Here is a 21339-nt window from a genome sequence, read left to right as displayed (position 1 = left end):
CGCCGACGACTGTGTCATACATAGATCAATCCACTAACCCGGGGAGCAATATGTCATACAGAATAGAATAGAAACAGAAAGCAAAACTAGAAACGTAGGTCGCACTGGTCGCAATATGTCATACAACGTGACCCCTGTGCCATTGAAACAGGGACCCGTTTGCAAGAACGCTGAGGCTATTCCTCAGTGCTGTACTCCGTAGCTTCTGTAGTGCTTTTTGCACACTATCCTCGACGCTTCTCTTTCTTTTAGCACTGGCAAAGTTACGGAGTACTGCACTGAGGAATAGCCTCAACGTTGGTGCAAGCGGTAGTGATGCAAAACTATCGATAGCACTGACGATACCGTCAATAGTCATATGAGAATCGAACTATCGATAGTACTATCAATAGTCAACTGTCGATAGTAAAAAAACTATGGATGGCACTGTCGACAGTCGGCTATCGGGAAACTATCGAGGAACAGATAAAATGAAAATGCCTCACTCCTACAAGCTTTTCAATACAACTCAGAGCAGCTTTCCCTCCAACGCTGAGCTTGAGCTCCTGATGCCGCTTAGACCAACCACAAGGTCACGTGATACTCTCTGAATTTAATTGATTGCGGCATTGCAGACTCATGAGTGCGATGATTATGATGAGCATCTTCTTTTGCTGATTGCAGTGCATCATCCATACGTTACAGCTAAACGGAAAGTTTCGCACGTGATTCTGTTTTTGTTGTTACTGTGCCAGTGCGAAAACGAAGACGGAAGCGAAAGCATAAATAGTGAGAACCAAGCTATCGATAGTAAAGAAAAACAAAGGAACAATACCAACGATAGTCGATTATCGTAAGCCTATCGATAGTTTTTTTTTTTTACTGTTGATAGTACTGTCGATAGTCGACTATCGATAGTTTTTCGACACTATCCATTGTTTAAAAAAAACTCTCGGTAATATCGATAGTCAATTAATCGATAGTTTTGCATCACTGCAGGCGAGCCCTGGTGGCTTCAACAAGTGACTTCTAACTTTCAATGTGTCTAAGTGTTGCTATCTTACAATATATCGAACGCGTGTGTCTTTTCCGCACTCATACGCCCTCTCCGACTCAATGATCCCTATAAATTATCAATATATAGCTATCTCAACGTCGATCACCTTCCTGGGATCCTCATGTCTCAACCATAGTCAATAATGCCTCCCGAACTTTAGGTTCTCTTCGCCGTAACTTGAAATTAGCTACCCCATGGTCCGCCGTATACTACCTGCATAACTTTCGTTTGCCCTAAGCTTGAATATGCATCCGCCATATGAGAGTCCCCTGTCGTGACCGCATCGAATCCGTACAACACTCCACCGCTCGTTTCATTCATTCCGACTTCTCCCCTAGCGTCTTGACCATGAGAACTTCACTGGAGCTTTCACTGTTACATTCTTCAAAAAATATAACAAACTCTGCTTGTTTCACAAGCGCTATCGTAACCGTGATCTGTGGGAACGCGCTACACACACTGCTCGCATTATATTCCCACGAATTGATCATAGCATACGGAACGAGTTGAAAGACATACCTGTCGCTCATGTACCTCTACCTTTCTTTTTCTTTTTTGACACGCATTTGTCCTATGGAATTCTCTACCTTCTCCAGTTGCTCAGACGACCAACGCCCACCAGTCCCACAGCGCTTTGTCTGAAGACCACTGACCATCGACACCTGTTCAGCATCGTTCGTCACCTTATCATCAGGACGCATCTCATCCTGTTCATTGTGCCTTGGGGTAGTGGGCCGCACCACATGTGGTGAATTTCCCCATTCACCGTCATTAATTTATCTGTTGTTGTTGTCTGAATAGGCATCGCAGTGGCTGTCTTTCTTTTCTTCTGTGTAGTGAACTTGTCTCTTTTGTTGCTAAACCGTTTGGATTATTGGCATTACCTTATTTGCAGTGGTGTTAGTGGTACTGCTCGTATTATGCTTTTGTATAACACTTCGTTCCACGTGACAAGCGATAATCATTTATAATTTAGTTGTTCCATATGCCCCCGTCCCCGCACACACACACACCATGTAATCTCCTTTTACGGCCCTTGGGGTATTTAAATAAATAAATAAATGCACAGGACAGCCTTAGGTCGCCGTTATCTGGCTTGCACACCTCAGTAAAGTTCCCGAAGATCAGTAGGCATGTTGCAGCTTCTGTCATTGAAGATCTAACACCGAGATCCACCATATGTGGTTCGTTTTCTTTTTCTTTTTCTTAAACCGCAGTAGTACGTTGAATGAAATTTTTAATACCCCATTTGCACGGTCTTCGCTGTCGGGACTAACTTCTGGATTGGATTGGATTGGATTTGAAAGAAACATAATATGGAGGTTGTGGCTACACAAATGTAAGAGGCTACTCCAGTGCACTTGTTACCGCTAGACTGTGGTTAATACCACAAACCACAAGGGGGTGGTATATCTATATGATGATGTGATGGCAGCATAATGAGTGTAGAAGTTTATCATAAGTTGAGTACGGTAGTCCAAGCGTGTGCTATACGGTTCATAGATTTGAGTTGACAGCAAAACCGTTTGTCCGTTTCGATGTCGCGGAAACATTTAATTATGCGTCGAACGCTCGATACCTGACTTGTGGGGCGCCACGATCCGATTACTTTAATAACACTAAAAGACCTGCTGTCCAGTGCTGCCAACTTCGACTGCAAAAGGCGGCGGGCTTCGTTGTGGCGATCACATGACATTATATGATGTGTTTCTATATCCTCTAACTTCTAGTTGATGAGCGAGTGCGGTCTATCCCTGAAGAGATACGCATTGTTGATGTATTGAGCTTTACATCCTGGCATGAAAGTCTGGCCTCTATAAACGGCATTCTGTGATACGTCGTCTTTCCCTTGTTGTGAGTGTGGTATGTTTTCGAGTTGCCAGATGAAAAACAGTTGCCGAGAAAAGTGCGATATCGCTGGTTCGTTCCAAACAGGCGCGCACTGATAACTGCCAGACACCACTGTTCTGATGCTGAAGAAGAATTGCCAGTGCAGCGTCACTAATCCATCCGGAGCAGTTTGCGGTTCTGGTCTCGTAAGTAAATGGGAACTACATAAAAACACAATGTCCTCGACACAAAGTGGCCACCGCGATCGTCATTTTCCCGATAGAAGCGTAACTGTAACGGCAGTTCGTTTAAGCTGTTGTTTCTATAGCGTCTGTATAGTACCTATGCCTAATTGAACTAATCGCACAGTGAAAACCTGGCAATACGAATACGCTCTTGTGTGAAGCTGCTGTGCTCTACGTCTTTCCTCTTCGTGGGATGGGGCGTTTATGCAGAGTTATGCGACATTCGAGAGGACATTAACGAGTGTTAGTGGGCCGTTGAAAACGTGGCTTTCGAGGTACCGTGTCTACCGCACCCAATCAACTGATACGATGCTGAGTCATGCATGCTGTCATTAGTTCCGGTAGGTAAGGTAGCTTCACCATGAGTTTATCAATATCAAGGGTCTACTAAAACTAAAGGGTCTACTACTACTTCTCTATTGTTCACGTGAGTGTTAAGGGTACTAAAATATCTATGTGAACTGCCAGTGATTTTTGAAGGACAGACTCGTTGAATATTTTATGAGAGATACGCATCTTTGTTTCCAGAAAGTGACGCTGACTTGGTGAGGGTTTGCTGTCTGGGTTGCCGCAGGGCGACAGTGATACTACCTCGAAATACCTTGCGGTGGATTTCTCTCGCATGCTTCGGTGTTCCCTAATGTGCGCTATGCTTTGATATCTGAATTCGTTGACACACATTGTATATCCCCCTTCCAGAGGACGAATTGTCTAGGCAGCACGTACTTTTGTACCACATGACTAAAATGAGCGTCGCAACAGTGTAGAGTCATCCATAAAGGTTGCAATTAATGGTAAACACGAACTTCTAAAGGGCAATCTTAGGCAAAGTACCTCAAAATAGTACTTCAAGTAAAGTACTGGGTATCTGGCATCATTGGTACTTGAAGTACAGTACAAAGTAGTACCATATGGCAGATGTAGGGGAACGTGAGGCACAGTGAGGCATGGGACAGAGTGTTACATTGCCGATATCTGCCTCATTCGGGAACCTTGGAAAGTCCAAACTGTAACTCTGTCCGTCAAACAGTGCGACATCGTCATGAGTTCGCGCAAATCGGCCAGCAATCGGAAATCGGTAGACAAAAAGTATTGGCGGACGTATTTCGACGAGAAAAAATATTATGATGGCATTTCTTTGTGGTATACAACAACCCAGGTAGCACTCGAATGTGGGTCCCAGGCTGCACAAATATTGGCTATCTCGGATTCCCAATGTTGGCCCAATTTTACAATTGCAACCCGGCCCAAGCGAGGCCTAATATTGGCACGCCCATATTCAGCTCCAGTAGTTATAGATCCCCATATTGTACAGGCAGCAGCTCAATATTGACCAACTGACCCATATTGGGTAAATGGGAAGCCAATATAGGCCCAATCAAGGTACAATATCGGCACGACCAAATCCAAGTACAGGTACAGGTTTGCCAGTGCAGTTATCACATTCCCTATCTTTTTACTTTTTATAGTGTTTCTTGCGTTACTCGCAGGCCTACGAACTAAATTACGTTCTGGAGTAGCCGGCTCTCGTAATGAGTAACCTATTTGTCTATTTTTTTCTTATCAACTCAACTCAGCTCAGCTCAATGCACAGTCACACGCGGGAAACTGCCAACGGCGAACTCAGACTAACTTGGACATACAAATGCAAACGCCGAACTTGGACTAACCTAATAATAAACTAAACAACCTGTCGCTCGGTCGTGCCCGCCCTGCTAAGCCTAACGGCTGCAAAAATGTGGCTTTCGTTTGGTACAACGACTTGGACAAAAAAAAAAAACGTGAATTTGGGTGGCTAAATAGCGATATCGTGTTTTTCAAGCAGCATATCATCTTACTAAGCATTCAAGCATTCTCCTTGATTTTCCTCGTTTCGAGAACGTGAATTTCGAGATCGGGGATTTCGCAACCGGGAATATCGAGGTCCTCCCGTTTTAACTTACAAACATTTCACTGATTTGCACTTCCGCATTGCCCGAGGATCCGAAAAGACCTGCTACTGTAGTAAAACAATAAACAAAAATACAAACCTTGGAGTGACCCTCAAAGGCTTTAGGGGTTTAACTGTCGTGCAGTGTCGATGGAAGCATCATACTGACAGGATCATCTCTTGGGCGCGCCAACACCCCAAATTCATGTGATCCTGCCTCACCAACAAGGATGATTCGCGTAAATCCCCAAGTAAAATAGCAAGCCCACACCGTGGCTAACCTTTCCCTTCTCTTTTCTTTTACTCTGCATTAAACATACCCCCCCCCCCCCCCCCAAGTAAAAGACCTAGAGCTACCGAATGGGGTGAGAGTGTTGAGATCATTTTTGTCCTACGTAGACGCACACTCTTTCCTCTCCAGCGTCAGTCTTGGATTGAAAGTAAGCAGAAATCTATGTCGTAAACTTTTACAAATTTTCACTGGTCTGGAACTGTGGGCACTTAAATATGGAAACCATCGTCTCTAATACATCCTCCACACAGCCGCAACGTATCTTGTGTCTCTTTACGTTGGAGCTACTTGACGCAGCCGTTTATCCGCACGCCGTTTCTCACACTTTTCAAAGCCATCATCGACCACCCTCAATTGAATCTCACAGGAGACGTATTATTTATTATTCCTCTTAAGTTTCGAAAGGAGCCGTTTTACTTGTTGTTCTTTATCACTCGCACTTCATTTTTGTCACTTTATCTCTCTTTCGATCTTTCTTACAAAGTTTACATATCTTCTCTTGCGTCGTGAGTAAACAAAGTATTGACGTGCTGGCCACCCTGCGAGAGCCTTCGGTGCAATCGGGTTCTTACGTTCATCCAGCTGGTCCTGATTGATGCCCCGCTTCCGTACCAGACAAGCTGTCGACAACAAAGATCAGCCGCTAGCCTTCGATTTCGAGTGTTTCGGGTCCCATCAAAATAAGATTATCTCCCAAAGCGCCAATGGTGCCCATGATTAATGAAGGCAAAGGCGTTTCGTGATAGCCTTGCGCTGGTGCGGCCTTTGGGCCCATCTGCCGTCGGCTACCTTCCGGACTCGACTTCCGCCCTTACTGCAATCGTATTACGTTCTCTCCCTGCTTTTGTGCTCACGTCCTTTTACATTGCAGTAGCAGTGTGCACAAGAACAAAGCATTATCTGGGCTGCTGACCTAATTGCAAGTGTTCTGTCAACGTTGGGATAAAGGTCACAGAAGTCTTAGGAAGTGTGTAATGCTTGTTTTGTTTACGTTCTGATCTAGATCCTGCTTGTAACATTGTTAATCTATGACGGTGCCGTTCTGTTATATAACTTCTATTCTGTTTCTTCGTACCAGTATGTAAAATTATTCCTATTTATTTATTTTATTTCTGTGTTACAAAAGCGTTGAACAAAGGCAGACGTACAAAGCCTGTTTAATGGCCAACACGCTAAAATCCGTGCAAGTACGAAAAGGTGTGTTGCAACGTCAGCATTAATCAACGCAAAACGTAATAAACACAAGTGATTCGAACATGCAAACTCAAACTCTAAAAATAAATAAATAAAAAAATAATAAAAAATGCCATCAAGAGAGAAGCTGATGTTCTGAGGCTGGAACACCTAGAAGGGACAGACACAAACAAAGCCTCAAATTGCCTAAGAAATCAAAGATGTGGGTTCGATCCCTACAGCTGGCTAACCGTTTCAGTGGCTTTCATCTTTCATCTTCATGCCATCATAATTTACGCTGGAAGTGAATACGTAGAATCAGAGACCAAAATGCATACGAGCTTAGAAACAATGGGCATACAATGTCACGTGACCCAGCAGTTCCTGCGATGGACGATAGGAATAACATTGTGCATACGCAGAGCGATCGATTCGGCGCGTTGGTTGTTGGTACACACTGTAAAAGAGTACATACACACCGTGCCTGTCCGTGTGTATGTGTGCTGCTGCTTGCTCTCTAGCTCGTCTGCCTTTTACACTCTTTTACGATGTGTGCCTTATGCATATTTTGCTTCCTCTCTGTGGAATATTAGCGCTTAGAGCCCGTGGGGTGAGACCCTGACCAAGAACGTTGAAACGCGAAGAACCGGAAAAGGCAACAAGAAAAACGCTTTGCGCCGGAATTTCCATTTCGTTCCATTGTGCGGGAAATATGAATGACGACCTGTTGGGATTTTCTAAGGTCTGTGAGACGTGTGAGACGTTTTTCACGCAGCAACCATGAGTGTTTATTGTACTGATGATGGACCGAGCACTGTCGGTTGGGGATTCAGAGGGTAATTTTTCAGTGCTTCAGCAACGGTATTTGTTGGAGAACGAGCGCGCGTACGTGTTTTAACAAACGGAAGTAGTCATTAGAAATACATTAGGAGGATCTCTAAAACTTTCGTTGTATTTTTCTCTTTTTCCACGTTTCTCCTTTAATCTGTTCTTTTAAAATCCATCTCTCAGTTATTACCTGATGTCATAGAGAATGGACATGATTTTTTTAAAAAGTGAATGATGTAAACGGGTTGAATTACTATACCCAGTTCGCCGACAAACTGAAGCACAGCACCAAGCCTTACACAAAGTCAGCTCGATCGAACGCTGCATTGACGTCAACTCAGTCTCAACTGAAAAAAGACCTGCTGTTTTTGTGCGACCATAACAAAACGCGGGACGGAACTTGCCGCCCGTCTCGGCAGGTAGACCGCCCTCTCTGTCTTGTTTGTTGTTGTTGTTTTTTTTCGATAAACGATACCCCCATGGCAAAATGCTAGTTGCATGCTGTATTCCTTGCAATGCTGAGCACCTTGGATACGTACGCAGGCGGTAAGTGCTGCAATCTGAGCCGTCGTACCGTGTAAAGTAAGCAATGTATGGCTCGAAAGTTTTGTGCGGTGAGTGGTTCGTTTGCCTGAGTGAGGGGAGCTATTTACAGGCGATGTAGCACAAGAAACCAGGACAGAGCAGTGCCCGTCTACTTGTGTGCAGTTGGGTGGGTGGGTGAGCGAGTGAGTGAGTACCAAAATGGAGAAATTAGCTCCATCTACGTGAATGCTGGCTACGCCACGTCGCCCAGGTAGTAAAACCGAATAAAACGTATCAGCAAGACAACATAAGAAGGGAAAGAAAGGGAAAAAATGAGAGGAGAGCACACACACATAAATGGGATGATGATGTGGTGGGTCACTCTCCGCCGTTATGGCGGTACACTGCCATATTGCGCTTCTGGAAGCGATGAGAAAGCGATGATGATGGAAAGATGTCCTATTAGAGTTCGTCCATTGGTCCAGTGCTGGAGAGGAACTCAGCAATGGCTCGTAGGCCTTGAGATGAGAACAGGCTAACAGGAAAGTGCAAAAAAGCCGCACACTGAATAACACAGTCACAGTCACTTGTCACAGGAAGTGTGGACAATGAACACAGACACTGAAGAAACCACTCAGACCTTGTAGCTTGCTGTGCACGACGACTTTGGAATGGAGGTCAAGTATCGAGTGGCGTCAAAACCGTGAAAGGTGAATTGGCCAGAGCTTGCGAGCGATAACTACTCCGAGCAACTGAATACTGCACACACGACATAAGGATGTGTTCCGTGTCTTCGACTTACCCCTTGCACACTCTGAACAATTGGGGAAACACCGCCATCCCTATCTTATGGAGCAGCCGGCCACTATAGGTAACGTTAAGGCGAATTCAGTGGGTAAGACACTTCATCGCCATTTTTTTTCTTTATTACACCAACCAACCAGCCGAGAGCCTCCATAATGAGACTGAATAGGAGATCGCTGCAAAGAGGAGAGTATACGCGGGTGCGTCGTGGTCCTTAAAGCTGGGACTCGATGGAAAGTAACTGTTCTAACACAGACTCCTCATTTTGGAGAGCTCTGTACGTTTTATATGCAATGAGCACCTTTTATGCGAAACGTGTTCCGTATGAACTGCATTACTTGAGATGAAAAAACTGGTGACTGAAATCGATTATTTGAGCTCATCTCGTGCACCATTACTGTATCCATGTATGACCACTGTCAAGGGAGGTGCAATAGCGAAAGAAGGAGAGGAATGAATGCCCAGGAGCATGCTTGCGACAACTACTCTGCTTGTTATGCACTGGATACTGGATATTCATCAGACTACGAACTGTTACGCCCTTCGCACTGTCATCTCAATCTCCTGTAAGTCAGACTACGACCCAGTCGGCAGGCGAAGACCCAGCCATAGCCAGGGCCACTGCAAGCCATAATCTGCTACGCGGACTACTGCCATGGTTGTAACTCACATGATTTTCCTTTTGAATTCCGCATCACAAACAGTGAGGCCATTGACGCGGGACTGAAGTGAAAGTATTCGATCATTAAAAATAAGTCATATTGCGACTACTGACATGTTATAAATTCCACATAGCATTCAGTCCACCATCCTCGAAAAAAGAAGAAAAAAACGACGATGAAAGAAAGATGAACGAAAGTTAAAAGGAATAAAAAGGTGCCATACTTTTCCACTTTTCGATGTCTAAAACATGAGCTTGATTCATTTCCAAGCAGCAAGAAGAGCGTTCACTTCATTTTAAATTCGAATTTCCTCTCGCAAACTACAGGCCCTCAGTAAGTCAGTAGCTCAGGGAGTTGAGATGGGTGAATTAGACAGACGATGAACTCTTTTCTTTGCTGAGGGGTGCATTTCTACTTGAAGGAAATAAATTTGATAGGCTCTCATGCAGTAAAGCTTCTCATGTTGCCCACTTGACGAGCTGGCCGAAGTCTTAAACTACGGACCACCTGTATTTGCATAGATAGATGCAGATAATACGAATGTATGAAACGTAAAATGACTCGAAATTCGGGGGACCTCCAATACGAGGAAGATATATGTAAACTAGCCATGGACAGAAGTCTGAAGACTTATTTGAATAGACTTATGTAAAGTTTATTTGGATGTGTTAAGGCGGTAGTTATCTACATTTTCCTCGGGGTCGCTATAGAAATGCAGTCAGAAATTTACAGGCAGGTTTCGCTTTCTTGGACGAAGTAAGCGTTCCTGTGTTTTATGGGTCGTATACTGACGTCGCTGTCGGGTTTATGCGCAACACCTGGCGGTTGTATTAATTCATCACAAAGAAGGCTAATAAGACGACTGGATCCCGTGACGTCATTATCCCTGTTTGTGCAGCATTTATGTCACGGGCGGGGGGCAGAAATGCAGGTTAAAAAAGGCTGCAGGTTTTAACGTTCAGAGTTCGTACCGCGGCTTCTTCTATGAGAGAGGAATTTCTAATCGTGTTGCTCGTAAGAATATGGTTGAACAATGATGACGATGAAAAAAATATGGAGTCGTGGGCCCCACTTTTCGTGGGAGCCGCTACACCCGAGCAATCGACAGCACGTGGTCGAAAGGTCTCCTTCAGATTTTAAGAAATGAAGTAAGTCGAAGTTACGCGGGTTATCGAAGTCCCATGACGCCCTCACAATATCACAAGGTCTGTTGTCTATTCTGTTTAAGGCTCTTCTCCGCGCCTGCCGGCTCGTATGAACACGACCACACTCCATGAGAATGTGATGCAACTTAGCACATTGAGTACGTTGATGAGGGTGTGACAACAACAACAACAACGAATGAATGGGGAAATTCGTCACATAAGGTGCGGCCCACTACCCCAAGGCACAGTGGGCAGGACGAGATGTGTCCTGATGATGAGGTGATGAACGATGCTAAATAGGGTCGATAGTCAGTGGAGTCAGTAAGACATCAGAACTGTAGGCAAAACCACAGCACACAAAAACACACACACAGCACACAGGTACGCAGGCACATCATACGGTAGAGAGGAGACCAGTGTCTCGGAGAAAAATCTTGAAATACTCAAGAGCTTGGTGATGGTCGATCTGGTTAGACCAAGGGCCGAGAATGGTTGCCAATGTGAATGGTGCGGCCGTGATCGACTGCAGGCGACACTCTAGAGCTGTTCTTTGGGAGGTGTAAAGATGGCAGTCGAGGAGCACGTGTTTGGTATCCGCCAAAACAGCACAGCGAGAGCAAAGCATAGAGTCGGAGCGGCCGATCAGATGCTTGAAATGGGGGGTGAATGCAACCCCGAGACGAAGCCTGTGTATCAGCGACGCAAAATGGCGAGGCACACGAGAAGGCATGGTGAAGCCAAAGTCAGGGTCCACTTCACGCATCAGAACTCGTGATGGAACGTCCCGAGACCATTGCACATATACGAGAGGCCTCACCGCCTCATTTAGGAGGGTGTGATACCAATCTTATGTAGAAGCGCAATTCCGAATAGGACATTCAGTTTTTAAATCATCTACTGGTCAGGGCAATGATGGCGATTGAAACTTGTATAAGCGAGATTAAGATCTAGTTAGGCGGGGTCGCAGATTGCAAAGTGAGCGCTTTGCGTTGGCGTTCGTACGATATACCTTGCGGATTGGACGTACTTTGGCGTGCATAGAATGATTCCCGATCAGCTGCTTCATTCTCACTACTGCAGGTATGACCACTGCAGGCGCATGGTGTACCCTTTTGTGGCAGCTGCGTTGTATGGCAAGGCGGCTGTGCGATATTATGGACCTCGTTAGTATGGGCAACTCGAATTATGGGTGGTTTTTGTGGGGACCAAACTTTCTCAACGCATTTTTGTCTCATTAATATGGAAATTCGCTGTTCGGGCAATGGACGGTAAAAGAAGGTACAAACCCTGTTCAGCCCATGTGTTTTCTCGTTCTCGTTATTACGGACGTTATCGGGATGGAGGGCAAGTCGGTCCACACATTCCTCACGAGCACTTCCAAATTCCTTCTTTTCTCCGTCCCTTCCGACCCTCTTCTCGGTCACATTCCCTCTTTTTGTCGGGTCATAGGAGTGGGGTTAACGGAGGACATTGAGAGGGAGAAGGTCAGTCTGACGTCACAACTCTTCCAATCACGTCCAGGACATTGACCTTCGTGTGGGGACTTGGACCTGCCGTTTTAGCGTTCGTCGCATTTGTAGTGTACGTGCAGTGTAATGTAGTGTACGTCGCATTGAGACTGTGTTTGTAGTGCGGCTCTAAGGTCATCACGTTGGACAATGTATCTGGAGCAGTTAAATAATATGTGTTCAGTGTTCTCCACTTCGACACACGTGAGGCAGTTCGGCGAGTTCACCTTTCCCAACTTGAACAATATGCATACTGTTGTCTGTATACTGAGCTGCACTCACAAACACAGCCAGCGCCGTCCTGCCCCTGACGGTAGAACTAGTGTGACGGTAGTGTTTTTATAATGGTGGTTCTGTATAATGAAGCAGTTAAATAACTGTCGTCTTCCGGCGCTAAACGAGGGATGCTGTTCGCTGAGATATTAGCGCCTGGTAACGAGCCCTAAGGTGCGCAAAATCGATCCACGGATGGACGAGCGGGGCTTCGTTCGCAATCATAGTTTTCTCACGGCGTAAAGCCACAAATTATATTGAATAATTGTTTCGTGGAGGGTCTACTCGACTTAGTCTGGTCGAAACACCATAAACGGAAACCTCGCGAAATCACAAAAATATGGAGCGATATCGCGGAATGGAGTGAAAATATTTTGCGAGGTTTCCGTTTATAGTGTAGCTGTTATAGCTAGAGCTGAGCGCGGGTGCGGGTATACCCGCGGGTACCCGCACATCGTCACAAGTTGCGGGTAGGAATTCGCGATCACTGCGGGTAGCGGGTAAAATGCGGGTGTACCCGCACTCCATGGCCAACTAAGTGATCCCTCTCTTTTTCGGAATAGCAAGCTGGCAATAGCCTGGCTGACATTTCCTTTTTTTTTCTTCCTTTTTTCTTTCACTCTGTTAAACATATCCCCCCTCTCTGTCACACGCGAGCTCAGCAGTGCCCTATGTCGTTGGCCGTACAAACCCATGTTCCAGATTGCAGCAGGCAAGTGCTGGAGGGCGAGTTCGATGATTAATGCAGACATATATGGGTCTCTGTTGAATTGCAGTTTTGTTGGCATACGATTAAAGCCGTCCGAGTCACGTAGCCAACACTCAGAATTTCCAGGAAATTGTAATTCAGTCAGATATTCAATCCCTGACACCGATGTCAATAACGAACAGAAGGAACGCATCCATTGATTTGGGGTAAGGCTGGTGTATCGTGCCCGCATCGTCATCTTCATCACCCAGAGGGTGAACAAGAGAAGGGGGTTCGAGCTGGCAGCCGAGCGCGTGTATACCGCTCACTTCCCCCTGCGGGTCCCAATGCGGGTATACAGACAAAACTGCGGGTGCGGGTCGCTCAGATTAAATTCTTTCGGGTGCAGGTGCAGGTCACACACGCGCGGGTACTGTGCGGGTGCGGGTCCAAGTTTGCTTACCCGCACTAACATCTAGTTATAGCGTAGCTGTTCCTGTAAAGCGTGCTTTGCCTGCGGAATGACGCTGCATGAAACGGAAGACAGCTTCACGTTTTTTTTTTTTTTCTTTCACATAATTGCTTTCAGATTATTCACGTTCGTTTATTGTGCTCTGCGTTCCGATTCATTCGTCACTGCACTTCGTCCATTTTATTGTTTGCTCCCGGTTGCATCATCCATCGTGGATAGGAATTTCCAGTCTGTTGCGTGATTGTGCACGCGGTTTATATTAGAGCAGACAACAACAACAATAAATGAAGGAGAAGTGATGATGACGTGGGATGCTTCCCCGTGGTAGCGACAGTACCCTACCCTAAAAAACATGTAGTAATTGTAGAGCCCATAAAACCTATGGGAATCGCGAAATTATGACATCTTGGGAAATTTTTAATTTCATAAAATTTCAAGAAAAGGAGTTACAGAACTTCTGAGCTACGTCATGATGGGGCTTTCAGGCAAGTATAAATTTATCCTGATCCCTTCCAGGGCTTAAACCCAGGTTGTGTCCCCTTGATCGAAGACACCTGTTATGCATAAAACATGCCGCGGACGATGCCTCTTGTATCTGTGGCTACAACGTTGACATCAAAAGTTTGCTGCAGCGGTGGAAGTTTAGAAGGAACTCGCGAAAGAAAAATAACAAGGATTCCGATGAAACGAAAAATGCACAGCAGTTCGATCCTGCTTGACGAAATCGTCATGCGTTAGATGTTGGATAAGCCTTTGTGTCGTCGAAGTACTGACGCGTTTGTGACCGTATTATTGACGCTAAACGGCGTATAACGAACATGCGTCCAACCGGCAGAGAAACGCAACAGATATATTTTTTTAGTTTGCTCCACACACAAATTACTAGTACGTTCTGCGAATGATCATTACACTGAATGCACCCACACACGGGCACACACATATACACACTATACCCGCCCTGTGGGAAGTATGGGATTGTGATACTACAAGTGGTTTAAATAATAGGAGCACGCTCCATGTTTTCGCAATAGCAAGGCAGCTGATACGACCCATTGACCGCGGGTAATACAAAGAACCGCTGAAGGAAACATCTTGATGAGACTGATAGGAAAAGAGGTGCGGGAACTACGCCACAACCGAGGGTCGCGACTCGCACGTCATCGGGGAATGAAGGAGTGTTGGAGTGAAGAAGTAGATGTGTAACGGACGGGACGGGACAGTATCTCGTTCATTGGAAGGTGTCATAATTAGGCGCAAGCAAGGAAATAATCAAAGGTGAAACAAAAAATAAAAAAAATAAATTATGAATGATGCCATGTGGCTTGAGTGTGCCATGTACGCCATGAGGCTGCCCTAGTGCATGGGCTGTATTATAATTTGAATAGTACCAGTGCGATGGCTTCGTCCACGAGTTCGTCCACTAGATCTGTGGCTGTTAGAAAAGCCATAAGCAATTGAAGAGCCCAGCCTTTCACCATTTGTTAGTTTATCCTTTATTTCCTATTTCTTTTTCTTTTTATTTATTTCTTAGTTCTTAATTTTCTTTATTTATTCATTTCTTATTCCTTCCTATTTCATTATTTCTTTAATTATTTTCTTTTCTTTTTATTTATTCATCATTTCTTAATTTTATTTCTTTATTTATTTCTGGAATAGCAAGCCGACGTCTCGTTTGGCTGACCTTTCCCACGTTTTTTTTCCTTTTCGTGTAATAAATATATCCGCTCCCCGCCCCCTCCCCCGAGCGCTGGTGTGCTGAATTGCTCCAAGGTCCAGGAACCTTGGATATACTGAATAGTGTGGTGCACATTGTTTTCTAGAAGACGCAAAAGCGTGTGTCGTGTGTGTCGGGGGAACACTCCATGACATCATCATTCATAATTCAAATGTTGTTGTTGTCGTCCCCTCGTGTAGCGCTGGAAGGTCATGGGGATGGGCTCAATGGTGGCTGGGACAGCGCATGTTGTGCACATCACTGTGTTGCTCAAGTCCAACTTTTAGCGAACCAAAGGGGTAGTGGCGGTGTTCAGCCGCAGTCGACACACGAGGCCCGTGAAGTAACTGGCTTGGTGAAGTAGCCTGCTTGGTACACTGAAGGACACTGTGAGGTCCACAGCGCGTGAAGGAATCACCTTTGTGTGATCTCCTAACGCCTCTGTGACCTTTTGAGAGTGTGCTGGAAACAACTTTACGGTTGCTGTGAGCCGCTCCAGCCGCCGACGTCGTTTTTCTGCGTTAGTCAGGCGCACGTTTCCTCGGTCTACTTGCAACATATTTGCAATGCGAAAATGCGCAAACATAAACGACACCACTACGCAGACTCGCATGTTTTGTCACATACTTACAAGGTAAGAAGTATATTAGCACCGCAGTCGAAGATAGCTCTACATCCTGGCTTGAGTGCCATTTCTAGGTGCGATGAAATTGCAATCGCGCCCCGAAGCACTCGCGGCAAGGTTGCGTTCTGTATCGGGCATATTTTCTGTGAGTGTGTTTCCTACCGGCAGCATCGAACCATTTTTGTCTCAGTAATGACATATTCGACCAGGGCGACTACGTGTGTTACATCCCAACGTGAGAGCAGCAGCTTCAACATATAGCCACGCAATGTCGCGTGCCTTTTATTACCCTGCCGCATCAATCCTGCACACGTGAGAAGACGCTGCATCCAAGCGCACCAGGAACGTGAGTTGAGATAGCAATTTCGTGGTCCGCTTTTAGCTCGCCGATATAATACGCAAGGAGCGAGTGTTGTTGTGCATTACTTTCACCATGCTCTGTGTTGGCGTACTACACCGAACCGTCTAGGATGACACAGCACACGCCTCGGTCTTTGTGCGAAAGCAATTGGAACTGAAATGTGTGACATGTTCTCTATTTTGTGTATTTTTGTTCCTTCTTCGCCTCATCCGTTGTAAGGAATAGTAGGCAATCACGTTACGAAATCAAATGAAAGAGGAATTGCACGCAAACACACACACAAACACATAAATGGGATGATGATGTGGTGGTAGAAATAGCACGAAAGAGACGCAGGTATATGAAACAACGAAGCGAATCATTTTCCAACAGCAGTTGTGAAAGGATACAGAAGGGGGTTTTCGGTTTGCACTGCTGATGGCTGCGTGAACAGTTTCCCGTTGCGGGCCTTAGAACTACAGGTAGCGCCAAGATTATAGTTGTTTGCCGATGTCGTGGTATTAATAGCATGTTTTCCAATGTCAAACCGCTTGCATCGTGCACACGGGCGATGCTGCTGCTTGTTTACCAATGTTAGTGTCTGCAAGCGCGGCGTCCGCTGCTCTAGGTAAGCATATCCTTGCCATCATGCGTAAGCACATGGAACACATCCATGGCTATTGTGACGCTTCGTGTATTTTCATCGTTTCACATCTCGTTTGACCTGTCATCTATCGATTATGAGTATCCCACCTGATGAAGCGCAGGCTCTACACGCAAGCTGGTATACATTCGAGTTAACTCCCCCCGACTGCTTCATTCCTTGTATTCATTGTGTTTTTCTCTAATACCCGGCCCAACTGGTCATGACTCGCTTATCCGGACACCTCGAGAGTGGTCCCTTTGCGTCAGGATAACGAATTTCTGGCTAAGAGAATCAAGCAAACTTGCAGGGAGGCCTCCCGTATCCGTGAGATCGGCCCTGGTATCCGTTACCTCAAAAAGTACCTCAAAACCCTGCTGTAGTACATACGCTGGAGCGCAACCCTCAACGCTGGAGAGACGCCTTTCTCTTTCCAGGGAGGATGTCGTAGATAGTGAACTTCCCCAAATCCATGCCAAGGGCCTCTTTGGCCCAGGCCAAGAAACTAGAGATGCTTTCGGACGGCCTAAACACTTGATGTTCACAGTTGGACTTTCTTCTTCTTTTTTTTTTTTTTGCGGTTGATACAGGACACCTCTTCCGCTTCTCGCCTACCATCTCTGCTCCTGTGCCCGCACATATCAAAAGGGAGCGACATCTGAGGACAGAGGAGCCAAACAGTACGGAAGGCCCCAGTGAGATGTTGACCCTTTTCCATAACAATGCGGACACAGCACGTGCCAAGGACAGAGGCCGTTGACGCATTTCCGGATAAGCGAGTCAGAATGACATCGGTTCTGGAACATTGGTCCCCGTACTTGCTGTCCAGATACGGATAAAGAATTCCGGATAACTGAGACAAAACCCAACGGCAGCAGGTTCGTTCCTGGTAATGTAGTCCGGATAGCGAGTTTTCCGCATACCTGAATTCCGCATAGGCGAGACATGACTTTTGCCTTCCTTTGCCTTCGTCGCCGAAATAACAGCTATCGCTTCTAATGACGAATTAGCGCCTTGGCAAGCGCAGTAACCGAGAAATCGCATACAGATGGAACAATGCCTCCAACAAACGGACCTGCATTTAGATGCAAATTCTTGGTTGCTTTGCTGTACATGAATTCAATCCTTGTGGCACGCATTCATTAAACAAACGGATTTGGAGAGAAGGGTGCAATTCCATGACAGCTGTATGAATGTGCGGGGAGGGAAAAGTAAGAGAAGGAAAGAAAACAGGGCTATGCAGTACCGCATAATGCGAACACATTAACTTGCAAACGACGACGGCTCGATCTCGTTACCAGCGCGAATTTGCTTCGTCAGATTATTACAGTTCACGCAATCGCGCCCTCCCTGCACTTTATTCCGTGATTCTTTTCAATTTATATTTTCGGAACTTATATTAAATATTACGAAGCGTGCGACAGCAATAAAAGAGAGATGCTGGCGCTGTCCAAATGACACAGTTTACTTACGCTTGCGCTTACAATTTAAATAAAGCTTTCCATTGCTGGTTATGAGACTTCTGACTGTCCACTTCTCTGTGCAAGGAAATTATACCTCCAAACAGTTTACTTTTCGGATACATTTCGATTGCGAAATGACGTGAGGTAGCTAATCGCAGTCAGAGAGTATGCATATATAGTTGTCCACCAGCTGGAACAGCCGGGCTAGCCTAGAAAGACAGAAACAACATAGTTTTTCTCTCACAAATGGGTACACTAGGGCGGTTTCTATCCCGAATTTTCTCCGATGAACAACCGGAAAGAAATGACTGGAAAGCACAAATATCGGTTGGAGGCGCAGGAGGAGCAGATAGCAAAACTCTATGTATAGCTACGGCACCTGCCACACGTTATGTGTATGGACATGGCATGGCTCTGTCGCTTTACTACACGGCAATGCTGTAGATTGAGAAGCAAAGGGAAACGCATTGGGGTGCTTGATCATACATGACAACGTCTTCCCATGACAACCTACTCATGTTCATTGTTGAATGGGGCGTATGTTTAAATAAACGCTTAAGATTAAAGCATTAAAAATCCAGGCTTAAAATTCCACTCGTCAAAATCAACCCGCTGAAATAAACTATGTAGGAATCCGCACCCTTAAAATACACACTGTCGAAATGAATCATAGCTAGGCCCAGGTGGTTATATCGGGTGCGCGTTAACAATACCTAGATTAATTCAAGGGTACTTCAGCATCGTACAAATGCACAGAGCATAAATTATGGGAGAGTGACGACACGCATATATGGAATTCATTCAGAGTCGTGTTATCTAACCTGCATTACACTCAAAGACATGGAAAGAAACTGGAAAAGTCAGGTTGCCCCTATTACACTCTAAAAACGGAGCTTCACCGCATAGCACGCTGTGCGCCAACCATTGCCACGAATGATAGGGGTATCGCTTCTGTTTCGAGTTGTGCGAGGGGCGTACTCCCCACTCTCTCCTCGAATCAAAAGCGACAACCCTATCATTCCCGGCAATTGTTGGCGCACGGCGTGCTATGCGGTGAAGCTCTGTTTTTAGAGTATATTGGAACACTCCTAGTCTAGTGTGAACACAACAGCAGCTGGAACACAGTAACCTAAACACAATGTGTCTTGAACAGACTCGCTACTCCAGCAGTGACTCAATGAGTTATGAACCATGAAAGTGAACTGCCTCTGCGCTGGTTCTGTGCACAAGCCGCGTAGGACATCAGACAGTGTATTTTTCTTCTATTTGGTTCTGGTCCCGGTGTGTGTTGCGCCTATGCATCCCTGACAATGGAGCAGGAAGCGCCCTTATATGGATGCTGGACGTTCCAACTTTATCTTACTTTTTTCTCTAGTCTACGCCCAGCCTGCTGGCCGGGATCAGCCCCATCTCATCATAGTATCTTTATGTGTGCGTGCGTGTTCTCTAATCTGAAAGTATATGTACCTATCCACCTACTTACTCCACCAAAAGCACATCAACCTGGAAAGATACACAAGCGACACACTATTGAGGTTTTCGTGTCGTTAGGATAGCAGCAATTTGACTGCTGACACAATGTGAGGAGTAAGAAAACTAATCTAGGCGGTTCTGATTGAAGTGATATTACAGTTGCGAAATCTAGACATAATAATCCGCCTCGTCAGTCTCCTCGTTCTTCTTTCCTTTTTATTTTATTTTTTTATTTGTGTGTGTGTGTGTGTGTGTGTGTGTGTCTGTTACTGCTAAGTAACATGCTACCGACCTTCTATGCTACACAATCAAGGCTATGATTGCCACAGAAAAGAGATTACAGAAGATAATGAGCGTCGGCTCGACAGCTGGCTCCTGTTGACAGTGGCCCTCAGGAGAGACTTCTACTTTTGCGATGCAGAAAGGAACAGCGAAGAAATGGTCGCCTTGAGTAATGAGGTTCGGCGTGTCAACGGGTAAGGGGATGCATAGTGAAGGTAGACTGATTGTCCAGTGTTCATCAACAGAAAGTCCTGAGCACCAAACAAACAGAGTACTCACGGATATACGCACTACAGACTCTCTCTTCATTTTCTTATCTCTCTCGTTTGCGTTTTTGTCAGCTTACCACATGGCGATACTCTACAAGGAAACGTGACTTATACTTGGTGTCACAGATTGGCATACCTCTAAGGCTGTCATGGGGAATACGTTTATTATACAAAAAATGAGCGAAATGTTAGCCTGCGCTACGGCGGCTTGCTGTTTCCAGCAAAGAAAGAAAGAAAAGAAGGAAAGGAAAGAAAAAAAAACAAAGAAAAAGAGGGAAATAACCACGAAATTGATCACAGTTCACCCAGAAGGCCACAAATCCGCAAGAACTGAACAAGTGCATTTGTCACCTGACTATGTTGTGTGGGGCCTAGCAGCGTAGCTAGGGAAAAGTCCGAAATCCTGAGGCGAGCGATGCGCGACCGTAGGAGGAGACGATGTTGGCGGTAACGGGTGCTGTGGAGCAGCAGGTGCGGGATGTCTCCCTCAACATGACAGGTGGGTCAGTTGGGTGACGAAAGATGGCCCGTCTTAAAGAGGAGCAGTGGGGTCCGCGCCACATTCAGTCGAAGACTGTGGAGCAAAGACTCTTCCCCCCTGGGGTAGCGGCCTACCAGTGTGTGGACCATCGTAGGGTCAATCGAACGCAGAAAAGAGTTCGTCATGACAGCGTATTGGAAAAAGGCCCGAGAGCTATTTGTGCATATAGGTGGTGGTTGGTGTTCGGGTCCCGAAATGAACACGTCTGGAGCAGCGAAACAGGAGCTCTCAGCTCTTACTGCCGGGGGGGGGGGGTATATGTTTACTCACACAAAGGAGATGTCAGCCAGGCAAGTGCCGGCTTGCTACTCCTTAAAAAAAAGAAAGAGAAAGAGGAAAAAACAGGTGCGGGAGAAGCCGCGATGGGAACGATGTGCTGCGGGCGGTGAGGCTTGCCGCCTGTGCTTCAGAGGGCGGTCATCATTTCTGTGGCCTTGAGGTACTCGAAGAGTGCCTTGGTAACATCCCGTTGCCCAGGGCGCGGGACAGGCCCGAGGAGTGTAGCGAGCGAGAGGGGGTGGTGGCCCAAGGCTTGGAGGCGTCGGGCGAGGGCGGCACGGGGCGCCGAGAACGTCGGG

The sequence above is a fragment of the Ornithodoros turicata genome, chromosome 2, assembly GCF_037126465.1.
Source record: "Ornithodoros turicata isolate Travis chromosome 2, ASM3712646v1, whole genome shotgun sequence".
NCBI classification, from domain to species: Eukaryota; Metazoa; Arthropoda; class Arachnida; order Ixodida; family Argasidae; genus Ornithodoros; species Ornithodoros turicata.
The sequence above is the reverse complement of the archived record's forward strand: the minus strand, read 5'-3'. Positions refer to the sequence as shown.